Source organism: Sceloporus occidentalis, unplaced genomic scaffold, assembly GCF_023333645.1.
Source record: "Sceloporus occidentalis isolate IW3139 unplaced genomic scaffold, rSceOcc1.0.p SCAF_224, whole genome shotgun sequence".
Classification (NCBI taxonomy): domain Eukaryota; kingdom Metazoa; phylum Chordata; class Lepidosauria; order Squamata; family Phrynosomatidae; genus Sceloporus; species Sceloporus occidentalis.
Genome location: NW_028317204.1, coordinates 1,000,475 through 1,020,298, shown reverse-complemented (window position 1 = coordinate 1,020,298; position 19,824 = coordinate 1,000,475). Strand labels below are relative to the sequence as shown.

General features: G+C 44.6%; 47 non-coding genes across 47 annotated transcripts; all 47 read right to left on the bottom strand.

The window, feature by feature from the left end:
* Positions 1–6: 6 nt before the first annotated feature.
* On the bottom strand, positions 7–90 carry TRNAL-CAG (transfer RNA leucine (anticodon CAG)). Its single transcript has one exon. It is a non-coding gene; the product is annotated as a tRNA-Leu (tRNA).
* Positions 91–371: 281 nt separating this feature from the next.
* On the bottom strand, positions 372–455 carry TRNAL-CAG (transfer RNA leucine (anticodon CAG)). Its single transcript has one exon. It is a non-coding gene; the product is annotated as a tRNA-Leu (tRNA).
* Positions 456–710: 255 nt separating this feature from the next.
* Positions 711–793, bottom strand: TRNAL-CAG (transfer RNA leucine (anticodon CAG)). The gene has a single exon. It is a non-coding gene; the product is annotated as a tRNA-Leu (tRNA).
* Positions 794–1,048: 255 nt separating this feature from the next.
* TRNAL-CAG (transfer RNA leucine (anticodon CAG)) lies at positions 1,049–1,131 on the bottom strand. Its single transcript has one exon. It is a non-coding gene; the product is annotated as a tRNA-Leu (tRNA).
* Positions 1,132–1,230: 99 nt separating this feature from the next.
* TRNAQ-CUG (transfer RNA glutamine (anticodon CUG)) lies at positions 1,231–1,314 on the bottom strand. Its single transcript has one exon. It is a non-coding gene; the product is annotated as a tRNA-Gln (tRNA).
* A 255-nt stretch (positions 1,315–1,569) lies between these two features.
* On the bottom strand, positions 1,570–1,652 carry TRNAL-CAG (transfer RNA leucine (anticodon CAG)). The gene has a single exon. It is a non-coding gene; the product is annotated as a tRNA-Leu (tRNA).
* A 229-nt stretch (positions 1,653–1,881) lies between these two features.
* On the bottom strand, positions 1,882–1,965 carry TRNAL-CAG (transfer RNA leucine (anticodon CAG)). The gene has a single exon. It is a non-coding gene; the product is annotated as a tRNA-Leu (tRNA).
* Positions 1,966–2,474: 509 nt separating this feature from the next.
* On the bottom strand, positions 2,475–2,558 carry TRNAP-CGG (transfer RNA proline (anticodon CGG)). Its single transcript has one exon. It is a non-coding gene; the product is annotated as a tRNA-Pro (tRNA).
* Positions 2,559–2,656: 98 nt separating this feature from the next.
* TRNAL-CAG (transfer RNA leucine (anticodon CAG)) lies at positions 2,657–2,739 on the bottom strand. Its single transcript has one exon. It is a non-coding gene; the product is annotated as a tRNA-Leu (tRNA).
* A 794-nt stretch (positions 2,740–3,533) lies between these two features.
* TRNAL-CAG (transfer RNA leucine (anticodon CAG)) lies at positions 3,534–3,617 on the bottom strand. The gene has a single exon. It is a non-coding gene; the product is annotated as a tRNA-Leu (tRNA).
* Positions 3,618–3,872: 255 nt separating this feature from the next.
* On the bottom strand, positions 3,873–3,955 carry TRNAL-CAG (transfer RNA leucine (anticodon CAG)). Its single transcript has one exon. It is a non-coding gene; the product is annotated as a tRNA-Leu (tRNA).
* Positions 3,956–4,184: 229 nt separating this feature from the next.
* TRNAL-CAG (transfer RNA leucine (anticodon CAG)) lies at positions 4,185–4,268 on the bottom strand. Its single transcript has one exon. It is a non-coding gene; the product is annotated as a tRNA-Leu (tRNA).
* An 865-nt stretch (positions 4,269–5,133) lies between these two features.
* Positions 5,134–5,217, bottom strand: TRNAL-CAG (transfer RNA leucine (anticodon CAG)). Its single transcript has one exon. It is a non-coding gene; the product is annotated as a tRNA-Leu (tRNA).
* Positions 5,218–5,472: 255 nt separating this feature from the next.
* Positions 5,473–5,555, bottom strand: TRNAL-CAG (transfer RNA leucine (anticodon CAG)). Its single transcript has one exon. It is a non-coding gene; the product is annotated as a tRNA-Leu (tRNA).
* Positions 5,556–5,784: 229 nt separating this feature from the next.
* Positions 5,785–5,868, bottom strand: TRNAL-CAG (transfer RNA leucine (anticodon CAG)). Its single transcript has one exon. It is a non-coding gene; the product is annotated as a tRNA-Leu (tRNA).
* Positions 5,869–6,038: 170 nt separating this feature from the next.
* Positions 6,039–6,121, bottom strand: TRNAL-CAG (transfer RNA leucine (anticodon CAG)). The gene has a single exon. It is a non-coding gene; the product is annotated as a tRNA-Leu (tRNA).
* Positions 6,122–6,376: 255 nt separating this feature from the next.
* Positions 6,377–6,459, bottom strand: TRNAL-CAG (transfer RNA leucine (anticodon CAG)). Its single transcript has one exon. It is a non-coding gene; the product is annotated as a tRNA-Leu (tRNA).
* A 229-nt stretch (positions 6,460–6,688) lies between these two features.
* TRNAL-CAG (transfer RNA leucine (anticodon CAG)) lies at positions 6,689–6,772 on the bottom strand. The gene has a single exon. It is a non-coding gene; the product is annotated as a tRNA-Leu (tRNA).
* A 170-nt stretch (positions 6,773–6,942) lies between these two features.
* TRNAL-CAG (transfer RNA leucine (anticodon CAG)) lies at positions 6,943–7,026 on the bottom strand. The gene has a single exon. It is a non-coding gene; the product is annotated as a tRNA-Leu (tRNA).
* A 255-nt stretch (positions 7,027–7,281) lies between these two features.
* Positions 7,282–7,364, bottom strand: TRNAL-CAG (transfer RNA leucine (anticodon CAG)). Its single transcript has one exon. It is a non-coding gene; the product is annotated as a tRNA-Leu (tRNA).
* A 99-nt stretch (positions 7,365–7,463) lies between these two features.
* TRNAL-CAG (transfer RNA leucine (anticodon CAG)) lies at positions 7,464–7,547 on the bottom strand. The gene has a single exon. It is a non-coding gene; the product is annotated as a tRNA-Leu (tRNA).
* Positions 7,548–7,802: 255 nt separating this feature from the next.
* Positions 7,803–7,885, bottom strand: TRNAL-CAG (transfer RNA leucine (anticodon CAG)). Its single transcript has one exon. It is a non-coding gene; the product is annotated as a tRNA-Leu (tRNA).
* Positions 7,886–8,114: 229 nt separating this feature from the next.
* Positions 8,115–8,198, bottom strand: TRNAL-CAG (transfer RNA leucine (anticodon CAG)). The gene has a single exon. It is a non-coding gene; the product is annotated as a tRNA-Leu (tRNA).
* Positions 8,199–9,044: 846 nt separating this feature from the next.
* Positions 9,045–9,128, bottom strand: TRNAL-CAG (transfer RNA leucine (anticodon CAG)). Its single transcript has one exon. It is a non-coding gene; the product is annotated as a tRNA-Leu (tRNA).
* A 98-nt stretch (positions 9,129–9,226) lies between these two features.
* Positions 9,227–9,309, bottom strand: TRNAL-CAG (transfer RNA leucine (anticodon CAG)). The gene has a single exon. It is a non-coding gene; the product is annotated as a tRNA-Leu (tRNA).
* Positions 9,310–9,564: 255 nt separating this feature from the next.
* TRNAL-CAG (transfer RNA leucine (anticodon CAG)) lies at positions 9,565–9,647 on the bottom strand. The gene has a single exon. It is a non-coding gene; the product is annotated as a tRNA-Leu (tRNA).
* Positions 9,648–9,746: 99 nt separating this feature from the next.
* On the bottom strand, positions 9,747–9,830 carry TRNAQ-CUG (transfer RNA glutamine (anticodon CUG)). Its single transcript has one exon. It is a non-coding gene; the product is annotated as a tRNA-Gln (tRNA).
* Positions 9,831–10,085: 255 nt separating this feature from the next.
* TRNAL-CAG (transfer RNA leucine (anticodon CAG)) lies at positions 10,086–10,168 on the bottom strand. Its single transcript has one exon. It is a non-coding gene; the product is annotated as a tRNA-Leu (tRNA).
* Positions 10,169–10,397: 229 nt separating this feature from the next.
* TRNAL-CAG (transfer RNA leucine (anticodon CAG)) lies at positions 10,398–10,481 on the bottom strand. The gene has a single exon. It is a non-coding gene; the product is annotated as a tRNA-Leu (tRNA).
* Positions 10,482–11,385: 904 nt separating this feature from the next.
* Positions 11,386–11,468, bottom strand: TRNAL-CAG (transfer RNA leucine (anticodon CAG)). The gene has a single exon. It is a non-coding gene; the product is annotated as a tRNA-Leu (tRNA).
* Positions 11,469–11,567: 99 nt separating this feature from the next.
* Positions 11,568–11,651, bottom strand: TRNAL-CAG (transfer RNA leucine (anticodon CAG)). The gene has a single exon. It is a non-coding gene; the product is annotated as a tRNA-Leu (tRNA).
* Positions 11,652–11,750: 99 nt separating this feature from the next.
* Positions 11,751–11,834, bottom strand: TRNAL-CAG (transfer RNA leucine (anticodon CAG)). Its single transcript has one exon. It is a non-coding gene; the product is annotated as a tRNA-Leu (tRNA).
* Positions 11,835–12,114: 280 nt separating this feature from the next.
* On the bottom strand, positions 12,115–12,197 carry TRNAL-CAG (transfer RNA leucine (anticodon CAG)). The gene has a single exon. It is a non-coding gene; the product is annotated as a tRNA-Leu (tRNA).
* Positions 12,198–12,296: 99 nt separating this feature from the next.
* Positions 12,297–12,379, bottom strand: TRNAL-CAG (transfer RNA leucine (anticodon CAG)). The gene has a single exon. It is a non-coding gene; the product is annotated as a tRNA-Leu (tRNA).
* Positions 12,380–12,815: 436 nt separating this feature from the next.
* TRNAL-CAG (transfer RNA leucine (anticodon CAG)) lies at positions 12,816–12,899 on the bottom strand. Its single transcript has one exon. It is a non-coding gene; the product is annotated as a tRNA-Leu (tRNA).
* Positions 12,900–13,337: 438 nt separating this feature from the next.
* Positions 13,338–13,420, bottom strand: TRNAL-CAG (transfer RNA leucine (anticodon CAG)). The gene has a single exon. It is a non-coding gene; the product is annotated as a tRNA-Leu (tRNA).
* A 911-nt stretch (positions 13,421–14,331) lies between these two features.
* On the bottom strand, positions 14,332–14,461 carry LOC149276860 (small nucleolar RNA SNORA35). The gene has a single exon (XR_016279321.1). It is a non-coding gene; the product is annotated as a small nucleolar RNA SNORA35 (small nucleolar RNA).
* A 2,767-nt stretch (positions 14,462–17,228) lies between these two features.
* TRNAL-CAG (transfer RNA leucine (anticodon CAG)) lies at positions 17,229–17,311 on the bottom strand. Its single transcript has one exon. It is a non-coding gene; the product is annotated as a tRNA-Leu (tRNA).
* Positions 17,312–17,410: 99 nt separating this feature from the next.
* Positions 17,411–17,493, bottom strand: TRNAP-CGG (transfer RNA proline (anticodon CGG)). Its single transcript has one exon. It is a non-coding gene; the product is annotated as a tRNA-Pro (tRNA).
* A 255-nt stretch (positions 17,494–17,748) lies between these two features.
* On the bottom strand, positions 17,749–17,831 carry TRNAL-CAG (transfer RNA leucine (anticodon CAG)). The gene has a single exon. It is a non-coding gene; the product is annotated as a tRNA-Leu (tRNA).
* Positions 17,832–18,105: 274 nt separating this feature from the next.
* Positions 18,106–18,188, bottom strand: TRNAL-CAG (transfer RNA leucine (anticodon CAG)). The gene has a single exon. It is a non-coding gene; the product is annotated as a tRNA-Leu (tRNA).
* Positions 18,189–18,287: 99 nt separating this feature from the next.
* Positions 18,288–18,371, bottom strand: TRNAL-CAG (transfer RNA leucine (anticodon CAG)). The gene has a single exon. It is a non-coding gene; the product is annotated as a tRNA-Leu (tRNA).
* Positions 18,372–18,470: 99 nt separating this feature from the next.
* Positions 18,471–18,553, bottom strand: TRNAP-CGG (transfer RNA proline (anticodon CGG)). The gene has a single exon. It is a non-coding gene; the product is annotated as a tRNA-Pro (tRNA).
* Positions 18,554–18,808: 255 nt separating this feature from the next.
* Positions 18,809–18,891, bottom strand: TRNAL-CAG (transfer RNA leucine (anticodon CAG)). Its single transcript has one exon. It is a non-coding gene; the product is annotated as a tRNA-Leu (tRNA).
* A 255-nt stretch (positions 18,892–19,146) lies between these two features.
* TRNAL-CAG (transfer RNA leucine (anticodon CAG)) lies at positions 19,147–19,229 on the bottom strand. The gene has a single exon. It is a non-coding gene; the product is annotated as a tRNA-Leu (tRNA).
* A 228-nt stretch (positions 19,230–19,457) lies between these two features.
* Positions 19,458–19,541, bottom strand: TRNAL-CAG (transfer RNA leucine (anticodon CAG)). The gene has a single exon. It is a non-coding gene; the product is annotated as a tRNA-Leu (tRNA).
* A 170-nt stretch (positions 19,542–19,711) lies between these two features.
* On the bottom strand, positions 19,712–19,795 carry TRNAL-CAG (transfer RNA leucine (anticodon CAG)). The gene has a single exon. It is a non-coding gene; the product is annotated as a tRNA-Leu (tRNA).
* Between the last annotated feature and the right edge of the window lie 29 nt (positions 19,796–19,824).

Genomic DNA, 19,824 nt, shown 5'->3' with positions numbered 1-19,824 from the left:
ATATCACGTCAGAAGTGGGATTCAAACCCACGCCTCCCAGAGTAGACTGCGACCTGAACGCAGCGCCTTAGACCGCTCAGCCATCCTGACTTGCTCTTTTTGAAGTGGGGAGGACACCGGATTCCGTTATGCATTTGTCAATATTGTGTGCAAGTTAAATGACCTTTTTTCATCATTAGAAAAATATCACGCCAGAGGTGGGATTCGAACCCCCGCCTCCAGAAGAGACTGCGACCTGAACGCAGCGCCCTAGACCGCTCGGCCATCCTGACTTGCTCTTTTTGATGTGGGGAGGACACCGGATTCTGTTATGCATTTGTCAATATTGTGTGCAAGTTAAATGTCCTTTTTTCATCATTAGAAAAATATCATGTCAGAAGTGACATTTGAACACACGCCTCCCAGAGGAGACTGCGACCTGAACGCAGCGCCTTAGACCGCTCGGCCATCCTGACTTGCTCTTTTTGGTTTGTGGAGGACACCGGATTCCGTTATGCATTTGTCAATATTGTGTGCAAGTTAAATGTTCTTTTTTCATCATTAGAAAAATATCACGCCAGAGGTGGGATTCGAACACCCGCCTCCAGAGTAGACCTCTCGGCCATCCTGACTTGCTCTTGTGGCTTTGTGGAACACACTGGGTTCCGTTATGCATTTGTCAATATTGTGTGCAAGTTAAATGTTCTTTTTTCATCATTAGAAAAATATCATGTCAGAAGTGGGATTCGAACCCACGCCTCCAGAAGAGACTGCGACCTGAACGCAGCGCCTTAGACCGCTCGGCCATCCTGACTTGCTCTTTTTGATGTGGGGAGGACACCGGATTCCGTTATGCATTTGTCAATATTGTGTGCAAGTTAAATGACCTTTTTTCATCATTAGAAAAATATCACGCCAGAGGTGGGATTCGAACCCCCGCCTCCAGAGTAGACCTCTCGGCCATCCTGACTTGCTCTTGTGGCTTTGTGGAACACACTGGTTTCTGGAATGCATTTGTCAATATTGTGTGCAAGTTAAATGTTCTTTTTTCATCATTAGAAAAATATCATGTCAGAAGTAGGATTCGAACCCACGCCTCCAGAAGAGACTGCGACCTGAACGCAGCGCCCTAGACCGCTCGGCCATCCTGACTTGCTCTTTTTGATGTGGGGAGGACACCGGATTCTGTTATGCATTTGTCAATATTGTGTGCAAGTTAAATGTCCTTTTTTCATCATTAGAAAAATATCATGTCAGAAGTGACATTTGAACACACGCCTCCCAGAGGAGACTGCGACCAGAACGCAGCGCCTTAGACCGCTCGGCCATCCTGACTTGCTCTTTTCGGTTTGTGGAGGACACCAGATTCCGTTATGCATTTGTCAATATTGTGTGCAAGTTAAATGTTCTTTTTTCATCATTAGAGAAATATCACGCCAGAGGTGGGATTAGAACACCCGCCTCCAGAGTAGACCTCTCGGCCATCCTGACTTGCTCTTGTGGCTTTGTGGAACACACTGGATTCCGTTATGCATTTGTCAATATTGTGTGCAAGTTAAATGTTCTTTTTTCATCATTAGAAAAATATCATGTCAGAAGTGGGATTCGAACCCACGCCTCCAGAAGAGACTGCGACCTGAACGCAGCGCCTTAGACCGCTCGGCCATCCTGACTTGCTCTTTTTGATGTGGGGAGGACACCGTATTCCGTTATGCATTTGTCAATATTGTGTGCAAGTTAAATGACCTTTTTTCATCATTAGAAAAATATCACGCCAGTGGTGGGATTCGAACCCCCGCCTCCAGAAGAGACTGCGACCTGGAGGATACCGGATTCTGTTATGCATTTGTCAATATTGTGTGCAAGTTAAATATTCCTTTTTTCATCATTAGAAAAATATCATGTCAGGAGTGGGATTCGAACCCACGCCTCCCAGAGTAGACTGGGACCTGAACGCAGCGCCTTAGACCGCTCGGCCATCCTGACTTGCTCTTTTTGATGTGGGGAGGACACCGGATTCCGTTATGCATTTGTCAATATTGTGTGCAAGTTAAATGTTCCTCTTGGGTTTCATTGGAACACACTGGATTCCATTATGCATTTGTCAATATTGTGTGCAAGTTAAATGTTCTTTTTTCATCATTAGAAAAATATCACGCCAGTGGTGGGATTCGAACGCCCGCCCTCAGAGTAGACCTCTCGGCCATCCTGACTTGCTCTTGTGGCTTTGTGGAACACACTGGATTCCGTTATGCATTTGTCAATATTGTGTGCAAGTTAAATATTCTTTTTTCATCATTAGAAAAATATGATGCTAGAAGTGGGATTCAAACCCACGCCTCCCAGAGGAGACTGCGACCTGAACGCAGCGCCTTAGACGGCTCGGCCATCCTGACTTGCTCTTGGGTTTTTTTGGAACACACTGGATTCCGTTATGCATTCGTCAATATTGTGTACAAGTTAAATATTCTTTTTTCATCATTAGAAAAATATGATGTCAGAAGTGGGATTCAAACCCACGCCTAACAGAGGAGACTGCGACCCGAACGCAGCGCCTTAGACCACCAGGCCATCCTGACTTGCTATTTTTGATGTAGGGAGGACACCGGATTCCGTTATGCATTTGTCAATATTGTGTGCAAGTTAAATGTTCTTTTTTCATCATTAGAAAATTGCATGTCAGATGTGAGATTCGAACCCACGCCTCCAGAAGAGACTGCGACCTGAACGCAGCGCCTTAGACCGCTCAGCCATCCTGACTTGCTCTTTTTGGTTTGTGGAGGGCACCGGATTCCGTTATGCATTTGTCAATATTGTGTGCAAGTTAAATGTTCTTTTTTCATCATTAGAAAAATATCACGCCAGAGGTGGGATTCGAACACCCGCCTCCAGAGTAGACCTCTCGGCCATCCTGACTTGCTCTGGTGGCTTTGTGGAACACACTGGATTCCGTTATGCATTCGTCAATATTGTGTGCAAGTTAAATATTCTTTTTTCATCATTAGAAAAATATGATGTCAGAAGTGGGATTCAAACCCACGCCTAACAGAGGAGACTGCGACCCGAACGCAGCGCCTTAGACTGCCAGGCCATCCTGACTTGCTATTTTTGATGTGGGGAGGACACCGGATTCTGTTATGCATTTGTCAATATTGTGTGCAAGTTAAATGTTCTTTTTTCATCATTAGAAAATTGCATGTCAGATGTGAGATGTGAGAGTCGAACCCACGCCTCCAGAAGAGACTGCGACCTGAACGCAGCGCCTTAGACCGCTCGGCCATCCTGACTTGCTCTTGGGTTTTCTTGGAACACACTGGATTCCATTATGCATTTGTCAAATATATTTGTCAATATTGTGTGCAAGTTAAATGTTCAAATCCCAATCATCATTAGAAAAATATCATGTCAGAAGTGGGATTCGAACCCACGCCTCCAGACGAGACCTCTCGGCCATCCTGACTTGCTCTTGTGGCTTTGTGGAACACACTGGATTCCGGAATGCATTTGTCAATATTGTCAATAAATGTCCTTTTTTCATCATTAGAAAAATATCATGTCAGAAGTGACATTTGAACACACGCCTCCCAGAGGAGACTGCGACCTGAACGCAGCGCCTTAGACCGCTCGGCCATCCTGACTTGCTCTTTTCGGTTTGTGGAGGACACCAGATTCCGTTATGCATTTGTCAATATTGTGTGCAAGTTAAACGTTCTTTTTTCATCATTAGAGAAATATCACGCCAGAGGTGGGATTAGAACACCCGCCTCCAGAGTAGACCTCTCGGCCATCCTGACTTGCTCTTGTGGCTTTGTGGAACACACTGGATTCCGTTATGCATTTGTCAATATTGTGTGCAAGTTAAATGTTCTTTTTTCATCATTAGAAAAATATCATGTCAGAAGTGGGATTCGAACCCACGCCTCCAGAAGAGACTGCGACCTGAACGCAGCGCCTTAGACCGCTCGGCCATCCTGACTTGCTCTTTTTGATGTGGGGAGGACACCGGATTCTGTTATGCATTTGTCAATATTGTGTGCAAGTTAAATGACCTTTTTTCATCATTAGAAAAATATCACGCCAGTGGTGGGATTCGAACCCCCGCCTCCAGAAGAGACTGCGACCTGGAGGATACCGGATTCTGTTATGCATTTGTCAATATTGTGTGCAAGTTAAATATTCTTTTTTTCATCATTAGAAAAATATCATGTCAGGAGTGGGATTCGAACCCACGCCTCCCAGAGTAGACTGGGACCTGAACGCAGCGCCTTAGACCGCTCGGCCATCCTGACTTGCTCTTTTTGATGTGGGGAGGACACCGGATTCCGTTATGCATTTGTCAATATTGTGTGCAAGTTAAATGTTCCTCTTGGGTTTCATTGGAACACACTGGATTCCATTATGCATTTGTCAATATTGTGTGCAAGTTAAATGTTCTTTTTTCATCATTAGAAAAATATCACGCCAGTGGTGGGATTCGAACGCCCGCCCTCAGAGTAGACCTCTCGGCCATCCTGACTTGCTCTTGTGGCTTTGTGGAACACACTGGATTCCGTTATGCATTTGTCAATATTGTGTGCAAGTTAAATATTCTTTTTTCATCATTAGAAAAATATGATGTCAGAAGTGGGATTCAAACCCACGCCTAACAGAGGAGACTGCGACCCGAACGCAGCGCCTTAGACTGCCAGGCCATCCTGAGTTGCTATTTTTGATGTGGGGAGGACACCGGATTCTGTTATGCATTTGTCAATATTGTGTGCAAGTTAAATGTTCTTTTTTCATCATTAGAAAATTGCATGTCAGATGTGAGATGTGAGAGTCGAACCCACGCCTCCAGAAGAGACTGCGACCTGAACGCAGCGCCTTAGACCGCTCGGCCATCCTGACTTGCTCTTGGGTTTTCTTGGAACACACTGGATTCCATTATGCATTTGTCAAATATATTTGTCAATATTGTGTGCAAGTTAAATGTTCAAATCCCAATCATCATTAGAAAAATATCATGTCAGAAGTGGGATTCGAACCCACGCCTCCAGACGAGACCTCTCGGCCATCCTGACTTGCTCTTGTGGCTTTGTGGAACACACTGGATTCCGTTATGCATTTGTCAATATTGTCAATAAATGTCCTTTTTTCATCATTAGAAAAATATCATGTCAGAAGTGACATTTGAACACACGCCTCCCAGAGGAGACTGCGACCTGAACGCAGCGCCTTAGACCGCTCGGCCATCCTGACTTGCTCTTTTCGGTTTGTGGAGGACACCAGATTCCGTTATGCATTTGTCAATATTGTGTGCAAGTTAAATGTTCTTTTTTCATCATTAGAGAAATATCACGCCAGAGGTGGGATTAGAACACCCGCCTCCAGAGTAGACCTCTCGGCCATCCTGACTTGCTCTTGTGGCTTTGTGGAACACACTGGATTCCGTTATGCATTTGTCAATATTGTGTGCAAGTTAAATGTTCTTTTTTCATCATTAGAAAAATATCATGTCAGAAGTGGGATTCGAACCCACGCCTCCAGAAGAGACTGCGACCTGAACGCAGCGCCTTAGACCGCTCGGCCATCCTGACTTGCTCTTTTTGATGTGGGGAGGACACCGGATTCCGTTATGCATTTGTCAATATTGTGTGCAAGTTAAATGACCTTTTTTCATCATTAGAAAAATATCACGCCAGTGGTGGGATTCGAACCCCCGCCTCCAGAAGAGACTGCGACCTGGAGGATACCGGATTCTGTTATGCATTTGTCAATATTGTGTGCAAGTTAAATATTCTTTTTTTCATCATTAGAAAAATATCATGTCAGGAGTGGGATTCGAACCCACGCCTCCCAGAGTAGACTGGGACCTGAACGCAGCGCCTTAGACCGCTCGGCCATCCTGACTTGCTCTTTTTGATGTGGGGAGGACACCGGATTCCGTTATGCATTTGTCAATATTGTGTGCAAGTTAAATGTTCCTCTTGGGTTTCATTGGAACACACTGGATTCCATTATGCATTTGTCAATATTGTGTGCAAGTTAAATGTTCTTTTTTCATCATTAGAAAAATATCATGTCAGAAGTAGGATTCGAACCCACGCCTCCAGAAGAGACTGCGACCTGAACGCAGCGCCCTAGACCGCTCGGCCATCCTGACTTGCTCTTTTCGGTTTGTGGAGGACACCAGATTCCGTTATGCATTTGTCAATATTGTGTGCAAGTTAAATGTTCTTTTTTCATCATTAGAGAAATATCACGCCAGAGGTGGGATTAGAACACCCGCCTCCAGAGTAGACCTCTCGGCCATCCTGACTTGCTCTTGTGGCTTTGTGGAACACACTGGATTCCGTTATGCATTTGTCAATATTGTGTGCAAGTTAAATGTTCTTTTTTCATCATTAGAAAAATATCATGTCAGAAGTGGGATTCGAACCCACGCCTCCAGAAGAGACTGCGACCTGAACGCAGCGCCTTAGACCGCTCGGCCATCCTGACTTGCTCTTTTTGATGTGGGGAGGACACCGGATTCCGTTATGCATTTGTCAATATTGTGTGCAAGTTAAATGACCTTTTTTCATCATTAGAAAAATATCACGCCAGTGGTGGGATTCGAACCCCCGCCTCCAGAAGAGACTGCGACCTGGAGGATACCGGATTCTGTTATGCATTTGTCAATATTGTGTGCAAGTTAAATATTCTTTTTTTCATCATTAGAAAAATATCATGTCAGGAGCGGGATTCGAACCCACGCCTCCCAGAGTAGACTGGGACCTGAACGCAGCGCCTTAGACCGCTCGGCCATCCTGACTTGCTCTTTTTGATGTGGGGAGGACACCGGATTCCGTTATGCATTTGTCAATATTGTGTGCAAGTTAAATGTTCCTCTTGGGTTTCATTGGAACACACTGGATTCCATTATGCATTTGTCAATATTGTGTGCAAGTTAAATGTTCTTTTTTCATCATTAGAAAAATATCACGTCAGAAGTGGGATTCAAACCCACGCCTCCCAGAGTAGACTGCGACCTGAACGCAGCGCCTTAGACCGCTCAGCCATCCTGACTTGCTCTTTTTGAAGTGGGGAGGACACCGGATTCCGTTATGCATTTGTCAATATTGTGTGCAAGTTAAATGACCTTTTTTCATCATTAGAAAAATATCACGCCAGAGGTGGGATTCGAACCCCCGCCTCCAGAGTAGACCTCTCGGCCATCCTGACTTGCTCTTGTGGCTTTGTGGAACACACTGGATTCTGGAATGCATTTGTCAATATTGTGTGCAAGTTAAATGTTCTTTTTTCATCATTAGAAAAATATCATGTCAGAAGTAGGATTCGAACCCACGCCTCCAGAAGAGACTGCGACCTGAACGCAGCGCCCTAGACCGCTCGGCCATCCTGACTTGCTCTTTTTGATGTGGGGAGGACACCGGATTCTGTTATGCATTTGTCAATATTGTGTGCAAGTTAAATGTCCTTTTTTCATCATTAGAAAAATATCATGTCAGAAGTGACATTTGAACACACGCCTCCCAGAGGAGACTGCGACCTGAACGCAGCGCCTTAGACCGCTCGGCCATCCTGACTTGCTCTTTTCGGTTTGTGGAGGACACCAGATTCCGTTATGCATTTGTCAATATTGTGTGCAAGTTAAATGTTCTTTTTTCATCATTAGAGAAATATCACGCCAGAGGTGGGATTAGAACACCCGCCTCCAGAGTAGACCTCTCGGCCATCCTGACTTGCTCTTGTGGCTTTGTGGAACACACTGGATTCTGTTATGCATTTGTCAATATTGTGTGCAAGTTAAATGTTCTTTTTTCATCATTAGAAAAATATCATGTCAGAAGCGGGATTCGAACCCACGCCTCCAGAAGAGACTGCGACCTGAACGCAGCGCCTTAGACCGCTCGGCCATCCTGACTTGCTCTTTTTGATGTGGGGAGGACACCGGATTCCGTTATGCATTTGTCAATATTGTGTGCAAGTTAAATGACCTTTTTTCATCATTAGAAAAATATCACGCCAGTGGTGGGATTCGAACCCCCGCCTCCAGAAGAGACTGCGACCTGGAGGATACCGGATTCTGTTATGCATTTGTCAATATTGTGTGCAAGTTAAATATTCTTTTTTTCATCATTAGAAAAATATCATGTCAGGAGTGGGATTCGAACCCACGCCTCCCAGAGTAGACTGGGACCTGAACGCAGCGCCTTAGACCGCTCGGCCATCCTGACTTGCTCTTTTTGATGTGGGGAGGACACCGGATTCCGTTATGCATTTGTCAATATTGTGTGCAAGTTAAATGTTCCTCTTGGGTTTCATTGGAACACACTGGATTCCATTATGCATTTGTCAATATTGTGTGCAAGTTAAATGTTCTTTTTTCATCATTAGAAAAATATCACGTCAGAAGTGGGATTCAAACCCACGCCTCCCAGAGTAGACTGCCACCTGAACGCAGCGCCTTAGACCGCTCGGCCATCCTGACTTGCTCTTTTTGATGTGGGGAGGACACCGGATTCCGTTATGATTTGTCAATATTGTGTGCAAGTTAAATGACCTTTTTTCATCATTAGAAAAATATCATGTCAGAAGTGTGATTCGAACGCCCGCCTCCAGAGTAGACCTCTCGGCCATCCTGACTTGTTCTTGTGGCTTTGTGGAACACACCGGATTCTGTTATGCATTTGTCAATATTGTGTGCAAGTTAAATGTTCTTTTTTCATCATTAGAAAAATATAATGTCAGAAGTGAGATTCAAACCCATGCCTCCAAAAGTGACTGCGACCTGAAGGAAGCGCCTTAGACCGCTCGGCCATCCTGACTTGCTCTTTTTGATGTGGGGAGGACACCGGATTCCGTTATGCATTTGTCAATATTGTGTGCAAGTTAAATGACCTTTTTTCATCATTAGAAAAATATCACGCCAGTGGTGGGATTCGAACGCCCGCCCTCAGAGTAGACCTCTCGGCCATCCTGACTTGCTCTTGTGGCTTTGTGGAACACACTGGATTCCGTTATGCATTTGTCAATATTGTGTGCAAGTTAAATGTTCTTTTTTCATCATTAGAAAAATATCATGTCAGAAGTGGGATTCGAACCCACGCCTCCCAGAGTAGACTGCGACCTGAACGCAGCGCCTTAGACCGCTCGGCCATCCTGACTTGCTATTTTTGATATGGGGAGGACACCGGATTCCGTTATGCATTTGTCAATATTGTGTGCAAGTTAAATGTTCTTTTTTCATCATTAGAAAATTGCATGTCAGATGTGAGATTCGAACCCACGCCTCCAGAAGAGACTGCGACCTGAACGCAGCGCCTTAGACCGCTCGGCCATCCTGACTTGCTCTTATTGATGTGGGGAGGACACCGGATTCTGTTATGCATTTGTCAATATTAAGTGCAAGTTAAATGTCCTTTTTTCATCATTAGAAAAATATCACGCCAGAGGTGGGATTCGAACCCCCGCCTCCAGAGTAGACCTCTCGGCCATCCTGACTTGCTCTTGTGGCTTTGTGGAACACACTGGATTCTGGAATGCATTTGTCAATATTGTGTGCAAGTTAAATGTTCTTTTTTCATCATTAGAAAAATATCATGTCAGAAGTAGGATTCGAACCCACGCCTCCAGAAGAGACTGCGACCTGAACGCAGCGCCCTAGACCGCTCGGCCATCCTGACTTGCTCTTTTTGATGTGGGGAGGACACCGGATTCTGTTATGCATTTGTCAATATTGTGTGCAAGTTAAATGTCCTTTTTTCATCATTAGAAAAATATCATGTCAGAAGTGACATTTGAACACACGCCTCCCAGAGGAGACTGCGACCAGAACGCAGCGCCTTAGACCGCTCGGCCATCCTGACTTGCTCTTTTCGGTTTGTGGAGGACACCAGATTCCGTTATGCATTTGTCAATATTGTGTGCAAGTTAAATGTTCTTTTTTCATCATTAGAGAAATATCACGCCAGAGGTGGGATTAGAACACCCGCCTCCAGAGTAGACCTCTCGGCCATCCTGACTTGCTCTTGTGGCTTTGTGGAACACACTGGATTCCGTTATGCATTTGTCAATATTGTGTGCAAGTTAAATGTTCTTTTTTCATCATTAGAAAAATATCATGTCAGAAGTGGGATTCGAACCCACGCCTCCAGAAGAGACTGCGACCTGAACGCAGCGCCTTAGACCGCTCGGCCATCCTGACTTGCTCTTTTTGATGTGGGGAGGACACCGGATTCCGTTATGCATTTGTCAATATTGTGTGCAAGTTAAATGACCTTTTTTCATCATTAGAAAAATATCACGCCAGTGGTGGGATTCGAACCCCCGCCTCCAGAAGAGACTGCGACCTGGAGGATACCGGATTCTGTTATGCATTTGTCAATATTGTGTGCAAGTTAAATATTCCTTTTTTCATCATTAGAAAAATATCATGTCAGGAGTGGGATTCGAACCCACACCTCCCAGAGTAGACTGGGACCTGAACGCAGCGCCTTAGACCGCTCGGCCATCCTGACTTGCTCTTTTTGATGTGGGGAGGACACCGGATTCCGTTATGCATTTGTCAATATTGTGTGCAAGTTAAATGACCTTTTTTCATCATTAGAAAAATATCATGTCAGAAGTGTGATTCGAACGCCCGCCTCCAGAGTAGACCTCTCGGCCATCCTGACTTGTTCTTGTGGCTTTGTGGAACACACCGGATTCTGTTATGCATTTGTCAATATTGTGTGCAAGTTAAATGTTCTTTTTTCATCATTAGAAAAATATAATGTCAGAAGTGAGATTCAAACCCATGCCTCCAAAAGAGACTGCGACCTGAAGGAAGCGCCTTAGACTGCTCGGCCATCCTGACTTGCTCTTGTATTTGTTTGGAACACACTGGATTCCATTATGCATTTGTCAATATTGTGTGCAAGATAAATGTTCTTTTTTCATCATTAGAAAAATATTATGTCAGGAGTGGGATTCGAACCCACGCCTCCCAGAGTAGACCGCTCGGCCATCCTGACTTGCTCTTTTTGATGTGGGGAGGACACCGGATTCCGTTATGCATTTGTCAATATTGTGTGCAAGTTAAATGTTCTTTTTTCATCATTAGAAAATTGCACGTCCAATGTGGGATTCAAACCCACACCTCCAGAAGAGACGGCGACCTGAACGCAGCGCCTTAGACCGCTCGGCCATCCTGACTTGCTCTTTTTGATGTGGGGAGGACACCGGATTCCGTTATGCATTTGTCAATATTGTGTGCAAGTTAAATGACCTTTTTTCATCATTAGAAAAATATCACGCCAGTGGTGGGATTCGAACCCCCGCCTCCAGAAGAGACTGCGACCTGGAGGATACCGGATTCTGTTATGCATTTGTCAATATTGTGTGCAAGTTAAATGTTCTTTTTTCATCATTAGAAAAATATCATGTCAGAAGTGGGATTCGAACCCACGCCTCCAGAAGAGACTGCGACCTGAACGCAGCGCCTTAGACCGCTCGGCCATCCTGACTTGCTCTTTTCGATGTGGTGAGGACACCGGATTCTGTTATGCATTTGTCAATATTGTGTGCAAGTTAAATGTCCTTTTTTCATCATTAGAAAAATATCATGTCAAAAGTGATATTTGAACCCACGCCTCCCAGAGGAGACTGCGACCTGAACGCAGCGCCTTAGACCGCTCGGCCATCCTGACTTGCTCTTTTTGGTTTGTGGAGGACACCGGATTCCGTTATGCATTTGTCAATATTGTGTGCAAGTTAAATGTTCTTTTTTCATCATTTGAAAAATATCATGTCAGGAGTGGGATTCGAACCCACGCCTCCCAGAGTAGACTGCGACCTGAACGCAGCGCCTTAGACCGCTCGGCCATCCTGACTTGCTCTTTTTGATGTGGGGAGGACACCGGATTCCGTTATGCATTTGTCAATATTGTGTGCAAGTTAAATGTTCTTTTTTCATCATTAGAAAATTGCACGTCAAACGTGGGATTCAAACCCACACCTCCAGAAGAGACTGCGACCTAAACGCAGCGCCTTAGACGGCTCAGCCATCCTGACTTGCTCTTGGGTTTCATTGGAACACACTGGATTCCATTATGCATTTGTCAATATTGTGTGCAAGTTAAATGTTCTTTTTTCATCATTAGAAAAATATCATGTCAGAAGTGGGATTTGAACCCACGCCTCCAGAAGAGACTGCAACCTGAACGCAGCGGCTTAGACCGCTTGGCCATCCTGACTTGCTCTTTTTGATGCGGGGAGGACACCGGATTCCGTTATGCATTTGTCAATATTGTGTGCAAGTTAAATGACCTTTTTTCATCATTAGAAAAATATCATGTCAGAAGTGGGATTTGAACCCACGCCTCCAGAAGAGACTGCGACCTGAACGCAGCGCCTTAGACCGCTCGGGCATCCTGACTTGCTCTTTTTGATGTGGGGAGGACACCGGATTCCGTTATGCATTTGTCAATATTGTGTGCAAGTTAAATGTTCTTTTTTCATCATTAGAAAATTGCATGTCAGATTTGGGATTCGAACCCACGCCTCCAGACGAGACCTCTCGGCCATCCTGACTTGCTCTTGTGGCTTTGTGGAACACACTGGATTCCGGAATGCATTTGTCAATATTGTGTGCAAGTTAAATGTTCTTTTTTCATCATTAGAAAAATATCACTCCAGTGGTGGGATTCGAACCCCCGTCTCCAGAAGAGACTGCAACCTGAACGCAGCGCCTTAGACCGCTTGGCCATCCTGACTTGCTCTTTTTGATGCGGGGAGGATACCGGATTCTGTTATGCATTTGTCAATATTGTGTGCAAGTTAAATGTTCTTTTTTCATCATTAGAAAAATATCATGTCAGGAGTGGGATTCGAACCCACGCCTCCCAGAGTAGACTGCGACCTGAACGCAGAGCCTTAGACCGCTCGGCCATCCTGACTTGCTCTTATTGATGTGGGGAGGACACCGGATTCCGTTATGCATTTGTCAATATTGTGTGCAAGTTAAACGTTCTTTTTTCATCATTAGAAAAATATCACGTCAGAAGTGGGATTCAAACACATGCCTCCCAGCGGAGACTGCGACCTGAACGCAGCGCCTTAGACTGCTCGGCCATCCTGACTTGCTCTTTTTGATGTTGGGAGAACACCGGATTCCGTTATGCATTTGTCAATATTGTGTGCAAGTTAAATGACCTTTTTTCATCATTAGAAAAATATCACGCCAGAGGTGGGATTCGAACCCCCGCCTCCAGAGTAGACCTCTCGGCCATCCTGACTTGCTCTTGTGGCTTTGTGGAACACACTGGATTCTGGAATGCATTTGTCAATATTGTGTGCAAGTTAAATGTTCTTTTTTCATCATTAGAAAAATATCATGTCAGAAGTGGGATTTGAACCCACGCCTCCAGAAGAGACTGCGACCTGAACGCAGCGCCTTAGACCGCTCGGCCATCCTGACTTGCTCTTTTTGATGTGGGGAGGACACCGGATTCCGTTATGCATTTGTCAATATTGTGTGCAAGTTAACCCCTTCGTGACAAAGGCTGATTTTACTTTTTGTACCCTTCGTGACAATGGCTGTTTTATCGTTTCTGCGGTGTTTGTGTTTAGCTGTAATTTTCTCTTAACCCATTTACTAAACCCACACAAGTTATATATTGTTTTTTTCAGGACAAGAAGGGCTTTCTTCAGACACCAAATTTTTTTCATATGATGTAATTTCCTATAATAAAAATAATAAAATATGATGAAAAATTGAAAAAAAAACACATTTTCTCACTTTTATTTGAAAAATCTTTTATTCATCATAAAAAACTACTGAAAAAACCTGCTAAATAGATTCTACTATTTGTCCCGAGTTTAGAAATACCCAATGTTTTTATGTTTTTTTGCTTTCTTCTACACGTTATGGGGCAATAAGTACAAGTAGCGTTTTGCTAATTCAAAACCATTTTTCTCTGAATCTGGTAATTCTGTCTCTATGTGGTATTTGGGGCATCTTTGAAGCCAGCAAATTAAATTTACCCCACCAAACCATATATTTTTGAAAACTAGACACCCCAGGGTATTTTAGATGCTGATAGTTTAACCCTTTCCATGCACTAATCCTACCACCAACCCTTGTCAAAGTTTGGGATAGTAATTGTTTTTGGTGTTTTTTTCACATACTTTGTACTTCAGGTGTGAAATTACAGCTCCTGGTATATGTTGCTGTCACACAACACCCAGATATGTGTCCAGCAACATCTCCTGAGTACATTGATACCCCACATGCATGGGTTTGTCAGATTGTTTGGGGGCAAAAGGGCCACATTTGGAACATGAGCAATTCAAATTCAGTAGGAATTTTACATCTGGGTAAAGAAAAATGCTTGTACCCAACTATCAGTAGGGACAGGTTACAAGAAAGCCTGGCCTATCTCCAAGAAGGGATTTGATCTAGCACCTTAAGTGGTCCCTCATGCCACGGAATGGACACAGGGGTCACTTGACAGTGCAAATAAAAACGCTTAAAAATGGTGGAGCAAATAAAAGCTAAAAAACAGTAAATGTAACAAAAAATTAAAAAAAAATACAAAAATGGAGCAGGAACAAAAAAAAAATTAAAAATGGGAAACTGTGTGATACAGCTTGAAGCAGTCACCGACACAGAGTGCAGGTTTTCCAGGGCAATCTGGACAGTAAAATGTGGTGTCCTTTCTTTGCCCCCTGCTGTAGCATACCCTGCATCTCTTTTGGGGATTCTGCTTCTTTGCTGTAGGGGGGATTTTAAAAATAAAATGGGTAGCCCCAATTCTGTTGGTTCCCATCACTACTTGGGGACCAGGTGCATCACGGTACAAGATACCTGAAATTACTTTGAGCTGAAACTGCAAAAAAGACAGCTTCAGCCCAGTGTCTGCTTTTTTGTGCAGCAAAAAAACGTTATAGGTTGCAATTTGCATTAGATAAATTGCAACCTTCTTGTACCAGGCCTTTGTCTTCCTCATAATGAGGTAGGGCTGTAGGAGTTGATCTGACAGATCAACTCCACCCATGTGCTTGTTATAGGCCCTGATGCACACTGGCTTTGTAGTGACCCCAGCTCTGCCACGGACAGAAACCTCCACGGTTCTCTCATCGTGGATGGTGCTCAGCATGCACACCTCTTTTCTGTCCCTGAACTTCAATGCCAAAAGCTCCTCTTGGCGTAGAGCTGAGGTCTCCCCCTTTCCTAGCCGGGTTCGTACCAGGCGTTGTGGGAAACCCAAGCGGTTCTTTTTTATAGAACCGCAAGCTACCGTATCGAAACAATACAGCAGCTTGAACAAAGGGACGCTTGTATAGAAGTTATCTACATACAAGTGGTAGCCTTTGTTCATAAGGGGGAATATTAGGTCCCAAACAATCTTGGCACTGGTGCCCAGATGATCTGGGCAACCTGGAGGGTCAAGGTAGCTATCCTTACCCTCGTATACCCGGAAGGCATGAGTATATCCTGTCTCGCTCTCGCAGAGCTTATACACTTTCACTCCATACCTGGAGCGCTTGGAAGGAATATACTGCTTGAATCCCAACCTTACTTTATATTTCATTAGGGATTCATCCACGCAGATATTCTTTCCAGGTGTATAAACCTCTGGAAACCTGGCAGTGAGATGGGTAATCAGGGGGCGGATTTTGTACAGCCTATCAAACTGGGGGTCCTCCTTAGGGGGGCACAGGCTGTTGTCGCTAAAATGCATGAAACGAAGAATCATTTCATACCTTTGCCTAGTTATAGTTTGGGCAAAAATGGGGGTACTAAAGATGGGGCTGGTGCTCCAGTAGGAGCGGATGGAGGGCTTTTTTATAATGCCCATTAACATTGTGAGTGCCCAGAATTTAAGAAATTCTGGCACGTCAATGGGAGTCCATGGCTGTTTTGCCCAAAAAGAATTAGGGCTAGCAGCACGGTGCTGCTGGGCATAAATGTTTGTTTGTGTGACAATGTCTCCCAAGACATCGTCTCCCAAAAAAACCTGCACAAATTGCAGTGGAGTGAATCCTGTAACATCAATATTGATGCCAGGAATTCCAGAAAAAGGAGGGATAGCTGGCTTGTACCTATTAGGCGCTACCCATGCCTCTGGTGCACTGCCACGACTACGTGTGGTAGGCGTCCTAACAGCCACAGATACATCACTAGATGTATCTGTGAACTGACCAACGTCAAAATCTGACGCTGTATCAGTGGCCTCAGAATCTGTGGCCAAAAAGGCATACGCCTCCTCAGCCGTATACCGCTGCATGGTAACAATTGCAGCAAAAATAGTGGGGAAGGAAAGGGTTAATGGCTATAATAAAAAATAAAAAAAAACCTAAAAAAAGTAAAAAAAACTAAAAAAAGTAAAAAAACATGTAAAAAAAAAAAAAACCCAAAAACAATTGCCACTATGCAAGATCACTGTTTATGCAGTGATCAATGGCAATGAAGGGGTTAATATTATATGGGTGGCTCTTATAAGAGCCTTTGGATCAATATATATATATTTTTATTAGGGAATACCTGAAATACCAGAACACACCGATCTGTCTCTCTCCCTCACTAGAAGCAAGTGAAGGAGGGGGGCAGATCCAATACTGATCAAAGGCAATGTTTAGAAAACATTGCCTTTGATTTATCAAATCATGATCACTCTTATGAGTGATCTGACCACTAGGGGTGTTATTCACTGGATGTCCATGACATCCAGCAACACCCCCCCGATGATGTCAGCAGGCTCCGCCCCCCGGCTTGATGGGCGCCGCCATCTTGAAACACCGCGTGTGTTTCGAAGACACCGGCACCGGGAAGGTAAGTTGAGCATTTAGGAAGCGATCGCGAGTCGCTTCCTTTGCTAAACAGGTGTTGCAAAGATGCCTCGATACTGAGGCATCTTAGCAACACCAGCTAAGCAAAGGAAGCGACTCGCGATCGCTTCCTAAACCCGTTTTTCGGCGGCGGGCGCCGCCATGTTTGAAAGACGTGCAGTCTTTCAAACATGTTTTTTTTTTGCTCCTAGGAGCGATCGGGGGGGGGGGCGGGAATGTTTTTTTTGGTGTTGCTCAATGCCTCGATGTCGAGGCATTAGAGCAACACCGTTTGAGTGAAAAAATCGATCACGGATCGATTTTTTCACCCGTTTAAAGACGTGCCGGTCCTGGCACGTCAATTGTCATAATCGTCATGATTTTCAGTGACGTGCCCGGACCGGCAATTGTCACGAAGGGGTTAAATGTTCTTTTTTCATCATTAGAAAATTGCATGTCAGATGTGGGATTCGAACCCACGCCTCCAGAAGAGACTGCGACCTGAACGCAGCGCCTTAGACCGCTCGGCCATCCTGACTTGCTCTTTTCGATGTGGGGAGGACACCGGATTCCGTTATGCATTTGTCAATATTGTGTGCACGTTAAATGTTCTTTTTTCATCATTAGAAAAATATCATGTCAGAAGTGGGATTCAAACCCACACCTCCAGAAGAAACTGCGACCCGAACGCAGCGCCTTAGACCGCTCGGCCATCCTGACTTGCTCTTTTTGATGTTGGGAGGACACCGGATTCTGTTATGCATTTGTCAATATTGTGTGCAAGTTAAATGTCCTTTTTTCATCATTAGAAAAATATCACGCCAGAGGTGGGATTCGAACCCCCGCCTCCAGAGTAGACCTCTCGGCCATCCTGACTTGCTCTTGTGGCTTTGTGGAACACACTGGATCCTGGAATGCATTTGTCAATATTGCGTGCAAGTTAAATGTTCTTTTTTCATCATTAGAAAAATATCATGTCAGAAGTGGGATTTGAACCCACGCCTCCAGAAGAGACTGCGACCTGAACGCAGCGCCTTAGACCGCTCGGCCATCCTGACTTGCTCTTTTTGATGTGGGGAGGACACCGGATTCTGTTATGCATTTGTCAATATTGTGTGCAAGTTAAATGTCATCATTAGAAAAATATCATGTCAGAAGTGATATTTGAACACACGACTCCCAGAGGAGACTGCGACCTGAACGCAGCGCCTTAGACCGCTCGGCCATCCTGACTTGCTCTTTTTGATGTGGGGAGGACACCGGATTCCGTTATGCATTTGTCAATATTGTGTGCAAGTTAAATGTTGTTTTTTCATCATTAGAAAAATATCATGTCAGAAGTGGGATTTGAACCCACGCCTCCAGAAGAGACTGCGACCTGAACGCAGCGCCTTAGACCGCTCGGCCATCCTGACTTGCTCTTTTTGGTGTGGGGAGGACACCGGATTCCGTTATGCATTTGTCAATATTGTGTGCAAGTTAAATATTCTTTTTTCATCATTAGAAAAATATGATGTCAGAAGTGGGATTCAAACCCACGCCTCCCAGAGGAGACTGCGACCTGAACGCAGCGCCTTAGACCGCTCGGCCATCCTGACTTGCTCTTTTCGATGTGGGGAGGACACCGGATTCCGTTATGCATTTGTCAATATTGTGTGCACGTTAAATGTTCTTTTTTCATCGTTAGAAAAATATCATGTCAGAAGTGGGATTCGAACCCACACCTCCAGAAGAAACTGCGACCCGAACGCAGCGCCTTAGACCGCTCGGCCATCCTGACTTGCTCTTTTTGATGTTGGGAGGACACCGGATTCTGTTATGCATTTGTCAATATTGTGTGCAAGTTAAATGTCCTTTTTTCATCATTAGAAAAATATCACGCCAGAGGTGGGATTCGAACCCCCGCCTCCAGAGTAGACCTCTCGGCCATCCTGACTTGCTCTTGTGGCTTTGTGGAACACGCTGGATTCTGGAATGCATTTGTCAATATTGTGTGCAAGTTAAATGTTCTTTTTTCATCATTAGAAAAATATCATGTCAGAAGTGGGATTTGAACCCACGCCTCCAGAAGAGACTGCGACCTGAACGCAGCGCCTTAGACCGCTCGGCCATCCTGACTTGCTCTTTTTGATGTGGGGAGGACACCGGATTCTGTTATGCATTTGTCAATATTGTGTGCAAGTTAAATGTCCTTTTTTCATCATTAGAAAAATATCACGCCAGAGGTGGGATTCGAACCCCCGCCTCCAGAGTAGACCTCTCGGCCATCCTGACTTGCTCTTGTGGCTTTGTGGAACACACTGGATTCTGGAATGCATTTGTCAATATTGTGTGCAAGTTAAATGTTCTTTTTTCATCATTAGAAAAATATCATGTCAGAAGTGGGATTCGAACCCACGCCTCCAGAAGAGACTGCGACCTGAACGCAGCGCCTTAGACCGCTCGGCCATCCTGACTTGCTCTTTTTGATGTGGGGAGGACACCGGATTCCGTTATGCATTTGTCAATATTGTGTGCAAGTTAAATGACCTTTTTTCATCATTAGAAAAATATCACGCCAGTGGTGGGATTCGAACCCCCGCCTCCAGAAGAGACTGCGACCTGGAGGATACCGGATTCTGTTATGCATTTGTCAATATTGTGTGCAAGTTAAATGTTCTTTTTTCATCATTAGAAAAATATCATGTCAGGAGTGGGATTCGAACCCACGCCTCCCAAAGTAGACTGCGACCTGAACGCAGCGCCTTAGACCGCTCGGCCATCCTGACTTGCTCTTTTTGATGTGGGGAGGACACCGGATTCCGTTATGCATTTGTCAATATTGTGTGCAAGTTAAATGTTCCTCTTGGGTTTCATTGGAACACACTGGATTCTATTATGCATTTGTCAATATTGTGTGCAAGTTAAATGTTCTTTTTTCATCATTAGAAAAATATCACGTCAGAAGTGGGATTCAAACCCACGCCTCCCAGAGGAGACTGCGACCTGAACGCAGCGCCTTAGACTGCTCGGCCATCCTGACTTGCTCTTTTTGATGTTGGGAGAACACCG